This window comes from Neoarius graeffei, chromosome 12 (assembly GCF_027579695.1).
Source record: "Neoarius graeffei isolate fNeoGra1 chromosome 12, fNeoGra1.pri, whole genome shotgun sequence".
Taxonomy (NCBI): Eukaryota; Metazoa; Chordata; class Actinopteri; order Siluriformes; family Ariidae; genus Neoarius; species Neoarius graeffei.
In genome coordinates this window covers 74,021,289-74,039,028 of record NC_083580.1, presented here as the reverse complement: position 1 = coordinate 74,039,028, position 17,740 = coordinate 74,021,289, and the positions used below count along the sequence as shown (strand labels likewise).

The 17,740-nt window shown below is 43.6% G+C and overlaps 1 protein-coding gene across 1 annotated transcript in view; it reads right to left on the bottom strand.

The window, feature by feature from the left end:
- The window catches only part of apbb3 (amyloid beta (A4) precursor protein-binding, family B, member 3), a 72,446-nt gene that overhangs the window by 32,739 nt on the left and 21,967 nt on the right, over positions 1-17,740 (bottom strand). The gene's annotated exons all lie outside the window — the stretch shown is intronic.

The window sequence follows — 17,740 nt, the reverse complement described above, 5'->3', positions numbered from 1 at the left end:
ACCCCATAACCAGAAATCACAGGGCATCAAATCAGGGGAGTGTGGAGGCCATGGCAATGGTCCACCATGACCTATCCATCGACCTAGAAATGTGTGGTCGAGATAAGCACAAACAGTACGGCTAAAATGCGGCGGTGCGCCATCCTGTTGGAAATACCCCGCCAATTGGATCTGTAGTGGAAGTTCATCAATGGTGTACTGCTGCACCATCTGTAAGTAGACGTCTGACGTCACTGTTGGGGTGTCAAAAAAGTAGGGCAAAATTATGCCAGCAGCAGTCATGGTGCACCACACATTCAGGAGAAAAATAATCCATTAGTGTTAACATAATTTTGACTAACCCTGTGTGTGTGTGTGTGTATATATATATATACACACATACATATATATCTCATCTCATTATCTCTAGCCGCTTTATCCTGTTCTATAGGGTCGCAGGCAAGCTGGAGTCTATCCCAGCTGACTACGGGCGAAAGGCGGGGTACACCCTGGACAAGTCGCCAGCTCATCACAGGGCTGACACATAGACACAGACAACCATTCACACCTACGGTCAATTTAGAGTCACCAGTTAACCTAACCTGCATGTCTTTGGACTGTGGGGGAAACCGGAGCACCCGGAGGAAACCCACGCGGACATGGGGAGAACATGCAAACTCCGCACAGAAAGGCCCTCGCCGGCCACGGGGCTCGAACCCGGACCTTCTTGCTGTGAGGCGACAGCGCTAACCACTACACCACCGTGCCACCCCATATATATATATATATCTCTGGGTGATTACTTGTCAACATTTTCTCATGTCAGCGCACAAATTTTCAAATTGCTCCAGACTATAATCTCACTGGTTTGTATTATATTTAAATCGATGAGTTGCTGGGTATGCAATTTCTTTGAAAGAACATCACTTAATACTTTCATTTGCATAACGTAGACAATATGTATTTTAATAAGTCATGGTTGAGGGACAGCAGGTAGAGTTGCTGACTCACAACTCCACTGTTCCTGGTTCGATCCTGAGCTTTCAGGGGATTCTCTGGTTTCCTCCCAACTCATAAAAAAAACCCACTGGGAACGCTGAAATTGTCTGTAGGTGTGTACATGTGTGTAGATAGCGTTCCATCCAGGGTGTATTCGCCTGACATCCAGTGTTCCTGGGATAGACATCATACGCATCATGACCCTGACCAGGATCATGTGGTTACTGAAGACATGAATAAATAACTGATGTTCTGGTTTTCTCGTCAAGAGGTTGTAAGCACAGTTGACTCACGTTTACATTACATTACATAAATGGTATTTAGCAGACGCTCTTATCCAGAGCGACGTACAACATACCCGGAGCAGTCAGGGGTTAGGCGCCTTGTTCAAGGGCACTTCAGCCATTCCTGCTGGTCCAGGGAATTGAACTGGCAACCTTTCGGTCCCTGAATTTAGTCATATTATTCATTTGTTTGCTTGTTTTTTTAATCTTTAAATCGGTGCAAACTGCACATAATGCCATTTATGTTATTAACATCAAACAGCACATCTGCTCATAACCCTGCACAAAAAAACAAAAGATGTGTGGTGTGTGTGTGAAAGAGCGAGAGAGAGAGATGTATTGTTTGGATGAAGAAGATAGCAGATAATCCAAAAACGTTCTGAAAAATGTACGAGAGCCAAGAGTATGCATCAAAACCTGACATTGTGCTGTAGCCCTGATGATCTCACAGAATTCACAAAGGGGGATATTTAATGAAATATGAAAAACTCACCAATCAATTCAGTAAATGCTTCTCCAGGCTGCTAGTATGCACAAAAAGCAAACCTATCACTGCGGGACAAAAAAAAAAGAGGTTTCCTGATTTATTAAAAAATAAATAAAAATTCTCGACATACCCAGATACTGTAGGACTTACAGAAAAATCTTATAGAAAAATTAATCAACGATGAGGTTGTGTGAAGATCCCTGACTCAAAGTAAAGTTTCTGTTCCCACATGAAGTGGATTATTTGGGCGGCACGGTGGTGTAGTGGTTAGTACGGCCACCTCACAGTAAGAAGGTTCTGGGTTTGAGCCCCGTGGCCGGCGAGGGCCTTTCTGTGTGGAGTTTGCATGTTCTCCCCCTGTCTGCGTGGGTTTCCTCCAGGTGCTCCAGTTTCCCCTACAATCCAAAGACATGTAGTTAGGTTGACGTGGGGCGGCCTTGGGCTGACGTGCCCTTGAGCAAGGTACCGAACCCCTGACTGCTCCCCGGATGCTCTGGTGTGGCTGCCCACTGCTCTGAGTGTGTGTGCATGTATTCACTGCTTCAGATGGGTTAAATGCAGAGGATGAATTTTACTGTGCTTGAAGTGTGCATGTGACAAATAAAGGTTTCTTCTTATTATTTTATATTATTATACATACAGGACACATTTTCGATGGAATAAAAACGTGTTCTATTCCCTTCTAGCAGGTTTCATTCATTTGGTTTGATAGCATGCAATATTGTTAGCATATCGCTTATCCTACGCATATTACGTCACTCTACCCAATGGAGAATGAACGTTGAATATGGTTTACGGTATTGCATGGTTGTCAAGACAATATGACGTCACACGGAGATGTAGAACTTCTGCGCTAGCGAGCGACTGGGACAATTTGTAAACAAACATGGCTGCCAGGTTTGCTTCGTCAAATACAGAAGATTGTGGGAGAATTTTGAAAGACAAAGACGCATTGAACACCCGAAAGGAATGTGTATGTACAATAATAATAATAATAATATTGGTTGACTCATCTTCGACTTGTTCAGTATCGTGCTATCTGAATGGAATATATCTGATATACCACTCAACACAAGCCAATATTATTTAAATATACAACAGAAAATAATACAATTTGATTGGTCAAGCGGGATTCCAAGAGTGCTGATATCTACAGTACTATAATGGCACTGGGATGTTTCATTGTGTGTCTCACTCCCCTTAGTCACATAAAATCCCACTTCCTAGTTCGACTTCCAGTAATGTTAGTGACATCATCAGCTGAAATAGTAATTGACACTTTGCAGGAATATAACTTTTTTAATACATGAAAGCTCGTCAAATGAAGAAGAAACAGAAGAAGTGATGCCAAATTTATCAGACGCACCTTTAACTGGAATGTAATACTAATCAGCGTGAACTAGCTAGCCAGCTAGCTGACGTGCTATGACTTGAGAGTGGCTTCTTCGGAATCTATTTCCACAAGCAGAGCAAAATTAAACACGTTTTTTGCTATATTGTGTCTGATTGTATAAAAGGAATATCACACCCGAGGTTGTGCTGTTGTACTGAATATCAACATGCCTGTGATTAGCTTCAGCACTCAGTCTCCGGCCTCATGCCTGCAACCGAATCAGAGCTGTGCTCTACGTCCATTTTGTGTGATATTGCTTAAAAAAAGCACCTTCGTAAAAAGTCGTTTCTTCCTCTTATACCACAGTACTTTGCCACTGCTAACTTTATTTTAATCATTTATTAAAGAGCTGTCATAATGACCTCACAATATGGCCGCCTTGGACTTGCTATTTTCCTTCTGATTGCACTCACCTGTTTTAAAGGAGCCAGCTCGCACTTCCCAGAAGTCTCTAAGCTCAGTAGTGAGTCACCATTTTTGATGCTGTTCATATTCCACTGTGTTATGTTTGAAAAACAATCCACAACAATGCAGCAACATTCTCGGCCAGAGATCATAAATTGTAATGTGAAATTGAAGATATTTTGTCAAATTAGTTATCTTTTAAACTCTTTCCAATATGGGGGCGTCGTGGCTTAGGTGGATAAGGCGCCATACCATAAATCCGGGGACCCGGGTTCGATTCTGACACGAGGTCATTTCCCGATCCCTCCCTGTCTCTCTCTCCCACTCATTTCCTGTCTCTACACTGTCCTATCCAATAAAGGTGAAAAAAGCCCAAAAAATATCTTTTAAAAAAAAACCTCTTTCCAATGAGCTATTCCATTTCATGTGGTTATTTCATTGTAGTCAAGTCACTTAACCTCGAGTCCTCAGTGTTCAAGTCTGAGTCAAGTCCAAGTCATTAAAGAAAATTTCAAGTAGAGTCCGAGTCAAGTCCGAGCAGAATCTAAGACTCCAACCGCACCATTTGATGGTGGCTGTTTCAGCACCATTTGATGGTGGCTGTTTCAGCACCATTAACATTAGTTTGCTCCTGAACATGGCGTATGAACAGGTGAATGTGCTTCTCTTTATCAGGGAGTGTGAAGTATTCTGTCAGAGATGGTCGGGAGACGGATGTAAGTACAGAAGGTGTGTTTATTAATACAAGTGAAGACGGTAAACAATCCAGAACGGCAGGCAAAATTGTAAAACAGTGAAACAGGCAATAGGTCGAGCGAGACACAAACAGGCTATCGTTGACTCGGCAGAATCAAAGTCGAGAAACAGGAAATCAGGGATCAGGAAACCAAACAAGGAAATAAGGCTCGGTAATGTGTCAGCAACACAGCTCAATACTTCGCAAAGTAAGTGTGTTTTCATAGTTTTTATATCGGCATGCTGATTGCACCTTGAAGGGCTCCTGACAGTAAAAAATATGTTAAATTGTTAATTTCAGTCATATTGAGTTGAATAAAATGACATATTTACTTCACACATCGCACGACAGAATAGTAACAAACATCGTTTTGAATGGCCCGCCACGCAGATAAATCAATATCATAGCGAGCCAACCCACGGCCGAGGAAGAAGGCGGATATGACGTCACATGCAGAACCACTGACAGACATTTTCTCAACTTCTCGTTGTTCACCAGTGCTTTGCAAGTGAATATTTTTGCGTCTGAGTCGTTTATTTTGGTGAATATGCCTGTTCGTTGTGTGGCTGGATTTTGCTCAAACACCAGGGAAGCCGGGTATAGTCTGTATACCTTTCCCAAGGATCCCATCAGGCGCGAAGAGTGGGCAAAACAAGTGCGCCGGACACGGGACATGTGGACTCCCAATGACAGGTGGGCCTCTGTTTGACAGACATGTGACACTTGTTTGATTAGTTGTTGATTGATGATTTTTCGGTGTAGATCTCCATCTTGTAATGAGATATTTACTAATAAATAATAGCAATAGGTGAATTTGTTCATGATTCAAAGTTCTGCCACAGTTCTGCTGCAATACCGTGTTGGCTGGACCTTATAGGCCTAACATGCAATTGAATGTCAGCAGTTCATAGAAGTTTTTATTCTTATCAAATAAAAATATGAGAAAACGGCCCAAATCTAAAAGACCATGAACTTTCAAGAGAGCATATTTTTGTAAAAGGAAATCAGTGCGGTAATATTGTCCGCATGCCCCCCCCCCAGAGGACTAGATCTATTATTATTATATTACCATTAAGTGTTTTGGAGCCTCCCGATATCAGCTGGGATCACGACGTCCTCTGCACTGGTCCCGTCGTCTGTGTCCAAGTCGGAAATCTTGCCTTCTGCAGGCAAATCGTCCAGATACGGCTCAAAACGATAAGGCAAAATGCCACCCACTGCTTCGTCTTCATGTAATCTGACATGTCCAGTGTCAACCTCAAAAAGGGCCTCAGTTTCTGAAGACTGGTCAGAAAATCGCTCTGTTTCGTAGGGCACAGCTGCCTTGAAGGCCGAGCAGTCGTTCTGCATGTGACGTCACGGCAAATATGGCGGCCACTGACAGCGGCTTAGCGCTTGGCCAGATTGACACAACTTTGCACAAAGACAAATGTACTGATTTCGTTCTGTTGGTGGTTAGTTCTATCATGAAAGTGATCAGTGGTGTTTGTAGTTTTATTACAGAAACCTATTTTAGAGCATAATTTTGCTGTGAGGAGCCCTTTAATCCTGTGCAGGTGCGAGTCATTTATGGCGCATGTGCGAGAATCCGCTTGGCGTGCACGCTGTCCAGAGCACCCTTGCACGAAATTAGTACAAAAATTAAAGTAGATATAAATATCTTATGCCGGGGCGGCACGGTGGTGTAGTGGTTAGCGCGGTCGCCTCAGGTCCGGGTTCGAGCCCCGTGGCCAGCGAGGGCCTTTCTGTGCGGAGTTTGCATGTTCTCCCCGTGTCCGCGTGGGTTTCCTCCGGGTGCTCCGGTTTCCCCCACAGTCCAAAGACATGCAGGTTAGGTTAACTGGTGACTCTAAATTGACCGTAGGTGTGAATGTGAGTGTGAATGGTTGTCTGTGTCTATGTGTCAGCCCTGTGATGACCTGGCGACTTGTCCAGGGTGTACCCCGCCTTTCACCCGTAGTCAGCTGGGATAGGCTCCAGCTTGCCTGCGACCCTGTAGAACAGGATAAAGCGGCTAGAGATAATGAGATGAGATGAGATATCTTATGCCAAATTACTATGGCATGCTGCAAAATATTTTTTTTAAAAAGTCCTCGTTTCCAATGCACAAGTCTGAGTCATCAGTGCTCAAGTCCAATTCAAGTCACGAGTCCTTAAAATTAGGGCATGAGTCAGACTCGAGTCCAAGTTCTGGACTCGAGTACTACAAGCCTGGCAATGGCTCAGAACTGGCCTTGGCTGTCTCATGATCAGCCTCAAAGAAAAAAAAATAAGGCATATTGTGTTCAAAATTGTGTGCTTTTTATTCGTAAAAGTTTTCTTGTAAAGGCTCGGTATTCAGCTAGGTGAGTACACACAAAGAGAGAGAGTACAGTAGCGGTCACATGCTTTCAAAACGCGGTGGCCTGTATGCAAACAAAAACAATGATTTGGATTCTGGGAAGAGTGAGACAGCCACTTTAAATTCTGACATGTCCTTGTTTCATTGCTAAGCTTCTGTTGTTTGCTCCATGCCATACTCTGAGTTTTTGTTTAGCTTGTTTTATAAATCTTGTCTTGACTTTGTTAGGGATATTTTTTTTTTTGGTTATAAATTAAAAAGGCTACACTTGCATCTGACTACCTGACAAGAACAAAACACTATATATTTTATGCATTTGTTAAATTTTTAATGCAGCTTGTCATGCTACTGAGAAATCGCAAAGAGTTTCTTGTGTCTGAAAAATGTTCCATCTCCTGAAAGAGAACATTCAACATGGCCAGCTCAAAAAACTCCTCTTTGTTGAGTTGAAATTTGAAAGTCAAATCAAGTTTATTTGTATAGCGCTTTTAACAACAGACATTGTTGCAAAGCAGCTTTACAGAAAATTAAAGACTTTAAACATGAGATAATTTTATCTCATTTATCTCATGAATAATTATTTATTCAGAGTATTCCTGAAATATATTTAATAGGAAATATTTTTGACTGATGCATCAGAAAGAACGAGCAAAGCATCACAAAGTTATGGAAAAATCCATAATGCTCTCCTGGTCCAGGTTTAACATGAAATAATTTGTGCGAGAAAAAAAAAAGATCTCTTATTGCTTGGGGCATATTTAATCCCAAATTTATGTATCAGATGGATATTATTGCTCTACTCTTGAGGAAACTCGGGGAGGAAAATTAATGGAAGCAACAATAATAATGCATAATAACGTGGCTTCTCATCCATGCCGTTATCATTGTGCTGCTCAGTTTGAAGTCTTCAATCTCACACATCATTAACAAGGCAGCACTGGAACAGTTTATTAGTAGTACAGTGGATTTTTTTTTTTTTTGCTGTGCATCTAACACATTATCACTTTAAGTTTGGCATGCACTTTAATTGGTGCTGAAATATTTAAGCAACCTTTGAAACCTCATAATGCCTCATTGTCTGTATAAATCAAAATAATATCCATCTCCCATCTTCCATCAGGCCATCTATCTTTATGGCCGGGATGTAAATGACTACGGTGACATCATCCCTAACATCTTCTGGAAGAATTTTTCAACATTTTTCTTTACTCTTAAAATTCACAGTAAATATTTACACAATACACATTCAATACAAGGGCGGCACGGTGGTGTAGTGGTTAGCGCTGTCGCCTCACAGCAAGAAGGTCCGGGTTCGAGCCCCGTGGCCGGCGAGGGCCTTTCTGTGTGGAGTTTGCATGTTCTCCCCGTGTCCGCGTGGGTTTCCTCCGGGTGCTCCGGTTTCCCCCACAGTCCAAAGACATGCAGGTTAGGTTAACTGGTGACTCTAAATTGACCGTAGGTGTGAATGGTTGTCTGTGTCTATGGTGGGGTCTACATTAGAGCGGATCATCAGATTAACGTTCTTAAAACGATTAGTGTGCACACAGCAACACCAATACACAGATACGCTCGGCTCCGCAGGCATCCTGCGCTCCAAATCACTCCGCCCTGAACAGCGAGTGCCCTCTGGAGGGTGCGCACTCCGGCCCTGCGCAGCTCACAGAGCGCGCGAGTATAGCGCACGAGCAGTGATTCGGGACTGAGCCGCTGTGTGTGTGATCCCAGCGCATATCACTTACCACTTGCAAGTGGAAGGATGGCAAGCCTAAAGACAATCATAACTACACAATGGGCAGTATTTGCATCAGTATTTGCAGTATTTTCATACTTTTATACTCTTTAATGAAAGGTGATACAAGGCGGAAGTCCGCGCCGTTTTTCAGCAGTCGCGTCACATGACCAACGCCAGCGAATCAGGAAGGTGGATGTCACAGTGACGTTGTCCAATGACGACGCCAGCTAGAGCTCAGCACAGCGTATCCGCGTATTCTCAATGTTTACACAGCACCGGACCAGACACGATCTAGATTGAATACGTGGACCCTGGCGGATTCCCGTTTCCCGGCGTTTCCAGGCGTTTTAATGTAAACGGACAGTGCATCCACGAAGAAAACGAGACAGATACGGTCTAATGTAAACTTGGCCTAAGTGTCAGCCCTGTGATGACCTGGCGACTTGTCCGGGGTGTACCCCGCCTTTCGCCCATAGTCAGCTGGGATAGGCTCCAGCTTGCCTGCGACCCTGTAGAACAGGATAAAGCGGCTAGAGATAATGAGATGAGAGATGAGGGTTCTAATTAGACCAAAATACCAGTGTAGTGGCACCAGTCATAATGGCCAGGGGAAGCTCATGGGCTCTACATGCTGGGAGATGTATTCTAGTGCATTTCCTGGCACTTGCAGGCCTCCCTGAAAGTCACCCTTTTTTGATAATATTAATGACATTTTTTTCCCCAAAAAGTTGCTGTGATTGTTTTTGATTGAAGACTTATTATAATTAATCTCATCTCATTATCTGTAGCCGCTTTATCCTGTTCTACAGGGTCGCAGGCAAGCTGGAGCCTATCCCAGCTGACTATGGGTGAAAGGCGGGGTACACCCTGGACAAGTCGCCAGGTCATCACAGGGCTGACACATAGACACAGACAACCATTCACACTCACATTCACACCTACGGTCAATTTAGAGTTACCAGTTAACCTAACCTGCATGTCTTTGGACTGTGAGGGAAACCAGAGCACCCGGAGGAAACCCACGCGGACATGGGGAGAACATGCAAACTCCGCACAGAAAGGCCCTCGCCGGCCACGGGGCTCGAACCCGGACCTTCTTGCTGTGAGGCGACAGCGCTAACCACTACACCACCGTGCCGCCCTATTATAATTAATATTCAACTATATTATTGACATATTTTTGAAATAAGATTAAAACAACCGGTTGATGTTCACCAAGTGTCGGCTTTATTTTCAGCTTCAGCCATTCAATTACAATACACGACTATCCAGATCTAACTCAGTGACCAGCACGTATTACGTGCATGGTGCAAGTGCCTCTTAACACGGATGGCACTTTACCGCGAATACAACATAAGGAAGGAGGTAAACCGGACTAGCATGATCAGTGACAATCTCCACACAGAACTACTCAGGCAGCTACGCACTGAGCGCTTACATGAACGAGGAGTGGAGTCTGTCCGAATGTAGAACATTCGCATGGCGGCATGCCGTCACCGCCATGTCAGGATAACAAGAGAAAATTAAACAAAAAGACCACAATTTCAAGATTGGCAAGTCTTTTTATTAGTGTAGCCGCAACTTTTACAGGCGTGTCAGTAATATTGTACAGTAGGCGTAGCAGTAAGGAAACATCGCGTTTCGGCCCGATACGCTGAAAAGGCCTAGTTAGAACCCTGCAACATATCGAGTTCTTTAGATGTATAATTCATGAAGTGTCCAAATGCCGTATTAATTCTCAGAGATAGAAAGTTGAATAAAGTGAAGACAGTAAAAAGGAATCGTTGTAAATTATGTATGATCCCTCAACAGAAACGACCTCCATTTTGTGATCAAGTCTCGATGAATAATTATTGTTGGTAACCTGTATGTGCTTATTGACAATATTCTTTCCATATTCCGTTCCATTAAGTTCTTGCAGTGATCCTGAGGAAGCATCGATATTAGCACTTTAAGTATGGAGTTCAGAAATACTTTCACTGTCCACTTTATTAGGAACACTTATACACCTGCACATTCACGAAAGGATCCAATCAGCACAATACATAATATCTCATCTCATCTCATCTCATCTCATCTCATCTCATCTCATCTCATCTCATTATCTCTAGCCGCTTTATCCTGTTCTACAGGGTCACAGGCAAGCTGGAGCCTATCCCAGCTGACTACGGGCGAAAGGCGGGGTACACCCTGGACAAGTCGCCAGGTCATCACAGGGCTGACACATAGACACAGACAACCATTCACACTCACATTCACACCTACGGTCAATTTAGAGTCACCAATTAACCTAACCTGCATGTCTTTGGACTGTGGGGGAAACCGGAGCACCCGGAGGAAACCCACGCGGACACGGGGAGAGCATGCAAACTCCGCACAGAAAGGCCCTCGCCGGCCACGGGGCTCGAACCCGGACCTTCTTGCTGTGAGGCGGCAGCGCTAACCACTACACCGCCGTGCCACCCTATACATAAAAACATCAACATGATTTTGACAATGACCGGAATCTAGACTGAGCTAGAAATACTGTAGCTATAAATGTATTCCTGCCTCGTCCCCCACAATAGTGTTGTAGTCAAGATCACCAAAATCAAGACCAAGTCATGCCCGAGACCAGGGTGGACAGAGACCAAGTCAAGACCAAATCCAATAGCAGCAGAAAGGAGGAGTTAATAACAGGACTGCAAGGGTCGCTTTTTAAAGCCAGATCTGGGCTAGTTTAAAAATACTCCACAGCCTCCCGGATGTTGCGATATAGCAAATGAAATCTAATTTCCACAAACAAAAGCAAAGCGTTTGTAAATCCAGATGGTGAGTCTAAACTGTCAGAAATAGGGGTAGATTAGGAGTCCATTTTTGTCTCCCAAGGTACAATCAGCACTAATGTACCCCCTAGGGCTCATTTTTGGACCTCAAGGTAACTGTGTGTACCTTTTTAGAGCACAAAAGATACACATATGTTCCCAAGCAGTATATAAAGGGCATAAATATGTAAGTACTTTAGAGGGACCTGCTCCAGTGACAAGCTATTGTACCTCTCAAGGTACAATAATGTACTTTATTTTCTGAGAGTGTTTGATGCACAGAACCTCATCTCATCTCATCTCATCTCATCTCATTATCTCTAGCCGCTTTATCCTGTTCTACAGGGTCACAGGCAAGCTGGAGCCTATCCCAGCTGACTACGGGTGAAAGGCGGGGTACACCCTGGACAAGTCGCCAGGTCATCACAGGGCTGACACATAGACACAGACAACCATTCACACTCACATTCACACCTACGCTCAATTTAGAGTCACCAGTTAACCTAACCTGCATGTCTTTGGACTGTGGGGGAAACTGGAGCACCCGGAGGAAACCCACGCAGACACGGGGAGAACATGCAAACTCCACACAGAAAGGCCTTCGTCGGCCACGGGGCTTGAACCCGGACCTTCTTGCTGTGAGGCGACAGCGCTAACCACTACACCACCTGCACAGAACCATTTCTATTGAAATATACATTGAAAGATTTGGAGACAGAAAAGGGGGATTATGGAGCGGACAATGTCTATACTAGTGTTGTAGTCAAGACCACCGAAACTGAGACTAAGTCATGACCGAGACCAGAGTGTATCGAGACCGAGACAAGACCAAGACTTTGAGGGGTTGAGACCAAGTCAAGACCAAGACCAAAGCAGGGCGAGACAGGGTCAAGACCAGGACCAGACTTGTGGGTGTGAAGGGGGTGGGGGAAGGGTGACGCCATTAACACGAAGAAAATTTTCGATTTGCAATGAGTCACCCTATTGGTTGCATTTGAAGAAGGAAATTTTACATCCAGTCACAGTAACGATATTAAGAAACAAATCAGACAATACACAGGCAGTTTAGTGAAATCCCCATAGTTGTGGTCTTGACTGGTCTTGAAATAAAATCCTGAGTCCTCGATGTCTGAGACTGAGACTAAACCAAGTAAAAATGTGGTTGGTTCCGAGACGAGACCTTCAAAAAGTGGTCTTGAGACCGGTCTCAAATACTACAACGCTACCCCATTGTTCCCAGGATATAGGCTCAGGATCCACGTCCTCCCTGACCATAATAAAGCGCTTCCTCCACAGCATGAATGAACCATTTGCATTTACATTGCACCGTTCTTGCATTACAGGTGAACAGGGTAATTTATTTTAAAACAACAGATATCACACATCATCAGTGGAAACTTTTCCAAAAATGAATATTTATTTTTGCAAACGAGGCTTCTTCTTCTTCCTTGTCCAGCACTTTTTGCCAGGTTGGGGTTCATGTGGACCCTATTGATCCACATGTCATATTAATTGGAGCATGGTTTTTACGTCAGATGCCCTTCCTGCTGCAACCGTCCCATTTCTGGGCTTGGGAAACAACCATTCACACCTATGGACAATTTAGAGGAGCCAATTAGCATGACAGGTGGTGTAGTGGTTAGTGCTGTTGCCTCACAGCAAGAAGGTCCTGGGTTCAAGTCCAGTGACCGCCGAGGGCCTTTCTTTGTGGAGTCTGCATGTTCTCCCCATGTCTGCATGGGTTTCCTCTGGGTGCTCCAGTTTCTCCCAAAGACATGCAGGTTAGGTTAATTGGTGGCTCTAAATTGACTGTAGGTGTGACTGGTTGTCTGTGTCTATGTGTCAGCCCTGTGATGACCTGGCGACGTGTCCAGGGTGTACCTCGCCTCTCGCCCATAGTCACCTGGGGTAGGCTCCAGCTTGCACATGACCCTGTACAGGATAAGTGGCTACAGATAATGGATGGATGGATGGAATTAGCCTGATTGGATGTCCTTGGACTGTGTCGAAAACCAGAGCACCTGGAGGAAACCCACGCAGACATGGGGAGAACATGCAAACTCCACATAGAAAGGCCCCTGTCAGCTACTGGGCTTGGACCCAGAACCTTCTTGCTGTGAGGCGACAGTGCTAACCACTGCACCACCATGTCGCCCTAGTTATGCAAATGAGGCTTCATCTAATCAAATACATATAAATATGCATCCTTAACAAATCCAAAACCGAAGTGTCTGGATGATGTTAGAACTAAATTGTTTATTTCACTGTAAAGACGCTCACAAGAGAATATTTTTTTTATTTATTGTTAAGGGATTAGGCTATGAACTAATTTCATTTCCCAGACTTGAATTGCTTACAGAGAAAGTACAAGCTTGTACAATGTTATTAAAGGTTTTGGGTGTTTTTTTAATCACAGACCATTTTATTTTATTTATATATCTCCTCAAAGCGGGGTGGCACGGTGGTGTAGTGGTTAGCGCCGTCGCCTCACAGCAAGAAGGTCCGGGTTCAAGCCCCATGGCCCGCGAGGGCCTTTCTGTGCGGAGTTTGCATGTTCTCCCCGTGTCTGCGTGGGTTTCCTCCGGGTGCTCCGGTTTCCCCCACAGTCCAAAGACATGCAGGTTAGGTTAACTGGTGACTCTAAATTGACCGTAGGTGTGAATGTGAGTGTGAATGGTTGTCTGTGTCTATGTGTCAGCCCTGTGATGACCTGGCGACTTGTCCAGGGTGTATCCCGCCTTTCGCCCGTAGTCAGCTGAGATAGGCTCCAGCTTGCCTGCGACCCTGTAGAACAGGATAAAGCGGCTACAGATAATGAGATGAGATGAGATCTCCTCAAAGCCCTGCAAATGATGAAACAGAAAAGCATTCGTCCTATCCTATCCTCAGAAGATCAGGATTTTAAATCATGACAACGCCACAGCCAACCATGGTAGCCAAGGGAGCAAAACTGGTCTTGCTCTCTGGGTGGGCGGGATGGTATACACTCTGTCGCCTGTCAATCACAGTGACACTAATCAATTGTGAGTGTCTGTGATCTCAGGTATTCAGAAGAGGGCTGATAACGCTTTCCTCTGAGTGTGATGCAGAATGAGCAGCAACTCAAAAACAAGTGGTTGATGACTTGTACATCTCTCCCTCTTTCTTCCTGTATCATTTACACAAGAAATGTGGGAATTATAATAAATGGACTGTATTAGGTTGGAAAGAATATTCATCTCATTCTCATCTCATCTCATTATCTCTAGCCACTTTATCCTGTTCTACAGGGTCGCAGGCAAGCTGGAGCCTATCCCAGCTGACTACGGGCGAAAGGCGGGGTACACCCTGGACAAGTCGCCAGGTCATCACAGGGCTGACACATAGACACAGACAACCATTCACACTCACATTCACACCTACGGTCAATTTAGAGTCACTAGTTAACCTAACCTGCATGTCTTTGGACTGTGGGGGAAACCGGAGCACCCGGAGGAAACCCATGCGAACACGGGGAGAACATGCAAACTCCGCACAGAAAGGCCCTCGTCGGCCCCGGGGCTCGAACCCGGACCTTCTTGCTGTGAGGCGACAGCGCTATGGAAAGAATATTCAATGAGTAAAAATAAGACGAGCTATTCAATTAAGACCAAAGTAATAGCATCCTATAAAAGAAGAAATGATTAGTGTGTGTCTCTGGTAGCTGATGTACTGCAGTTGCTGAGCTGCATTACTGGAAGATTTAGAGCTGCACTTACGAGGTGCTCTTTCACTGTTTAGTAGTCATTCTGTCATTGCCAGCGCTCTGAGCTTTGCCTTTTATGGAGTTTTGTCTGCATCACTAAATCACCTGTGCTCCGAATGCGCTTGGTAGTTTATCGTACTGTAATAAATGCAGACCAGCATTCGCACGTCTCAAAAACATTTACAAACAAACAACTTTACTAAATGACTCATAAAACAAACCTGAAGCCAAATAACCCTACGTTTAATCATTTTTAAATTTAAAAAAAAGTTATGTACTGCTGCTTTAAGTGTGTGTTATTGCATTAAATCTGACAGTATAATCTCTCTTCCTTCCCTATCAGCACTTTGCTCTGTGCTCTTTGAACGCGCATGCCAAAAGTACATGGTAAATAATATATGTTCAGCAGCGCTGACAAGCTCACAGAAAGATGATAGGTGCTCAGCTCAAAGGTGAACAGAAAAAGTTTGCACTAAGCGCTGAGTAGGAGATCATGCAAGGGATGAAATAAAAGATAGATAAGGCTAATGCTAAAGTGTTCAGCAGACTCTTAAAATAATGCTTCTATTACCCAGAGGTGGACAAAGTACCCAACTTTATTACTAAAGTCAAAGTACAGATCCCACTGGTCAGATGTTACTCCGATACAAGTAAAAGTCGTACAGTCAAATTTTTACTTACAACCCCAATTCCAAAAAAGTTGGGACAAAGTACAAATTGTAAATAAAAACGGAATACAGTGATGTGGAAGTTTCAAAATTCCATATTTTATTCAGAATAGAACATAGATGACATATCAAATGTTTAAACTGAGAAAATGTATCATTTAAAGAGAAAAATTAGGTGATTTTAAATTTCATGACAACAACACATCTCAAAAAAGTTGGGACAAGGCCATGTTTACCACTGTGAGACATCCCCTTTTCTCTTTACAACAGTCTGTAAACGTCTGGGGACTGAGGAGACAAGTTGCTCAAGTTTAGGGATAGGAATGTTAACCCATTCTTGTCTAATGTAGGATTCTAGTTGCTCAACTGTCTTAGGTCTTTTTTGCCGTATCTTCCGTTTTATGATGCGCCAAATGTTTTCTATGGGTGAAAGATCTGGACTGCAGGCTGGCCAGTTCAGTACCCGGACCCTTCTTCTACACAGCCATGATGCTGTAATTGATGCAGTATGTGGTTTGGCATTGTCATGTTGGAAAATGCAAGGTCTTCCCTGAAAGAGACGTCGTCTGGATGGGAGCATATGTTGCTCTAGAACCTGGATATACCTTTCAGCATTGATGGTGTCTTTCCAGATGTGTAAGCTGCCCATGCCACACGCACTAATGCAACCCCATACCATCAGAGATGCAGGCTTCTGAACTGAGTGCTGATAACAACTTGGGTCGTCCTTCTCCTCTTTAGTCCGAATGACACGGCGTCCCTGATTTCCATAAAGAACTTCAAATTTTGATTCGTCTGACCACAGAACAGTTTTCCACTTTGCCACAGTCCATTTTAAATGAGCCTTGGCCCAGAGAAGATGTCTGCGCTTCTGGATCATGTTTAGATATGGCTTCTTCTTTGAACTATAGAGTTTTAGTTGGCAACGGCGGATGGCACGGTGAATTGTGTTCACAGATAATGTTCTCTGGAAATATTCCTGAGCCCATTTTGTGATTTCCATTACAGAAGCATGCCTATATGTGATGCAGTGCCGTCTAAGGGCCCGAAGATCACGGGCACCCAGTATGGTTTTCCGGCCTTGACCCTTACGCACAGAGATTCTTCCAGATTCTCTGAATCTTTTGATGATATTATGCACTGTAGATGATGATATGTTCAAACTCTTTGCAATTTTACACTGTCGAACTCCTTTCTGATATTGCTCCACTATTTGTCGGCGCAGGATTAGGGGGATGGGTGATCCTCTTCCCATCTTTACTTCTGAGAGCCGCTGCCACTCCAAGATGCTCTTTTTATACCCAGTCATGTTAATGACCTATTGCCAATTGACCTAATGAGTTGCAATTTGGTCCTCCAGCTGTTCCTTTTTTGTACCTTTAACTTTTCCAGCCTCTTATTGCCCCTGTCCCAACTTTTTTGAGATGTGTTGCTGTCATGAAATTTCAAATGGGCCAATATTTGGCATGAAATTTCAAAATGTCTCACTTTTGACATTTGATATGTTGTCTATGTTCTATTGTGAATACAATATCAGTTTTTGAGATTTGTAAATTATTGCATTCCGTTTTTATTTACAATTTGTACTTTGTCCCAACTTTTTTGGAATCGGGGTTGTAAGTTAAAGTACTGAAGTATTTGCTTTTAAAAATACTTAAGTATTAAAAGTACATTTTCTGTCAACGCATTGTTGTATTATTGACACAACGCTTACAAAACCTAACACCGTTACCAAGGACAGAAATGTGAATTCACAAAATGAACGCATGCTGTACCATCATGGTGGTTTAACGTTAAGCTAGCTAGTCAGTGAAGCTCCACCTGACATGCTAGCAAACTCTTTTCAAACTCGAAATCATATTGGGTAGCTAACGCCACTAGAAAAGAAAGATTTCTACATTTTGTTTATTTGGCAAGATTATGCTAAAACGTTTCTGAAAGGACTTCAAACAAGTTCATGTTATTCGTGTTAGCGTAACTTCATTTTTACATGCTAACTAGCAGTGTCCAAGTTAACTAGCTATGTGTTAACGTTAGCCGTGGACAAGGCTACGGCAACTTGGCGGGAAAATCCATAGAAAGTCATTTGACTAACCAGACTGCATAGCTATTGCAACGTTATCGCCAGCTCTAAAAGCACAGACAACTTCATTGCAAGCTTTCTCTTGGAATAAAACGTTTATATATG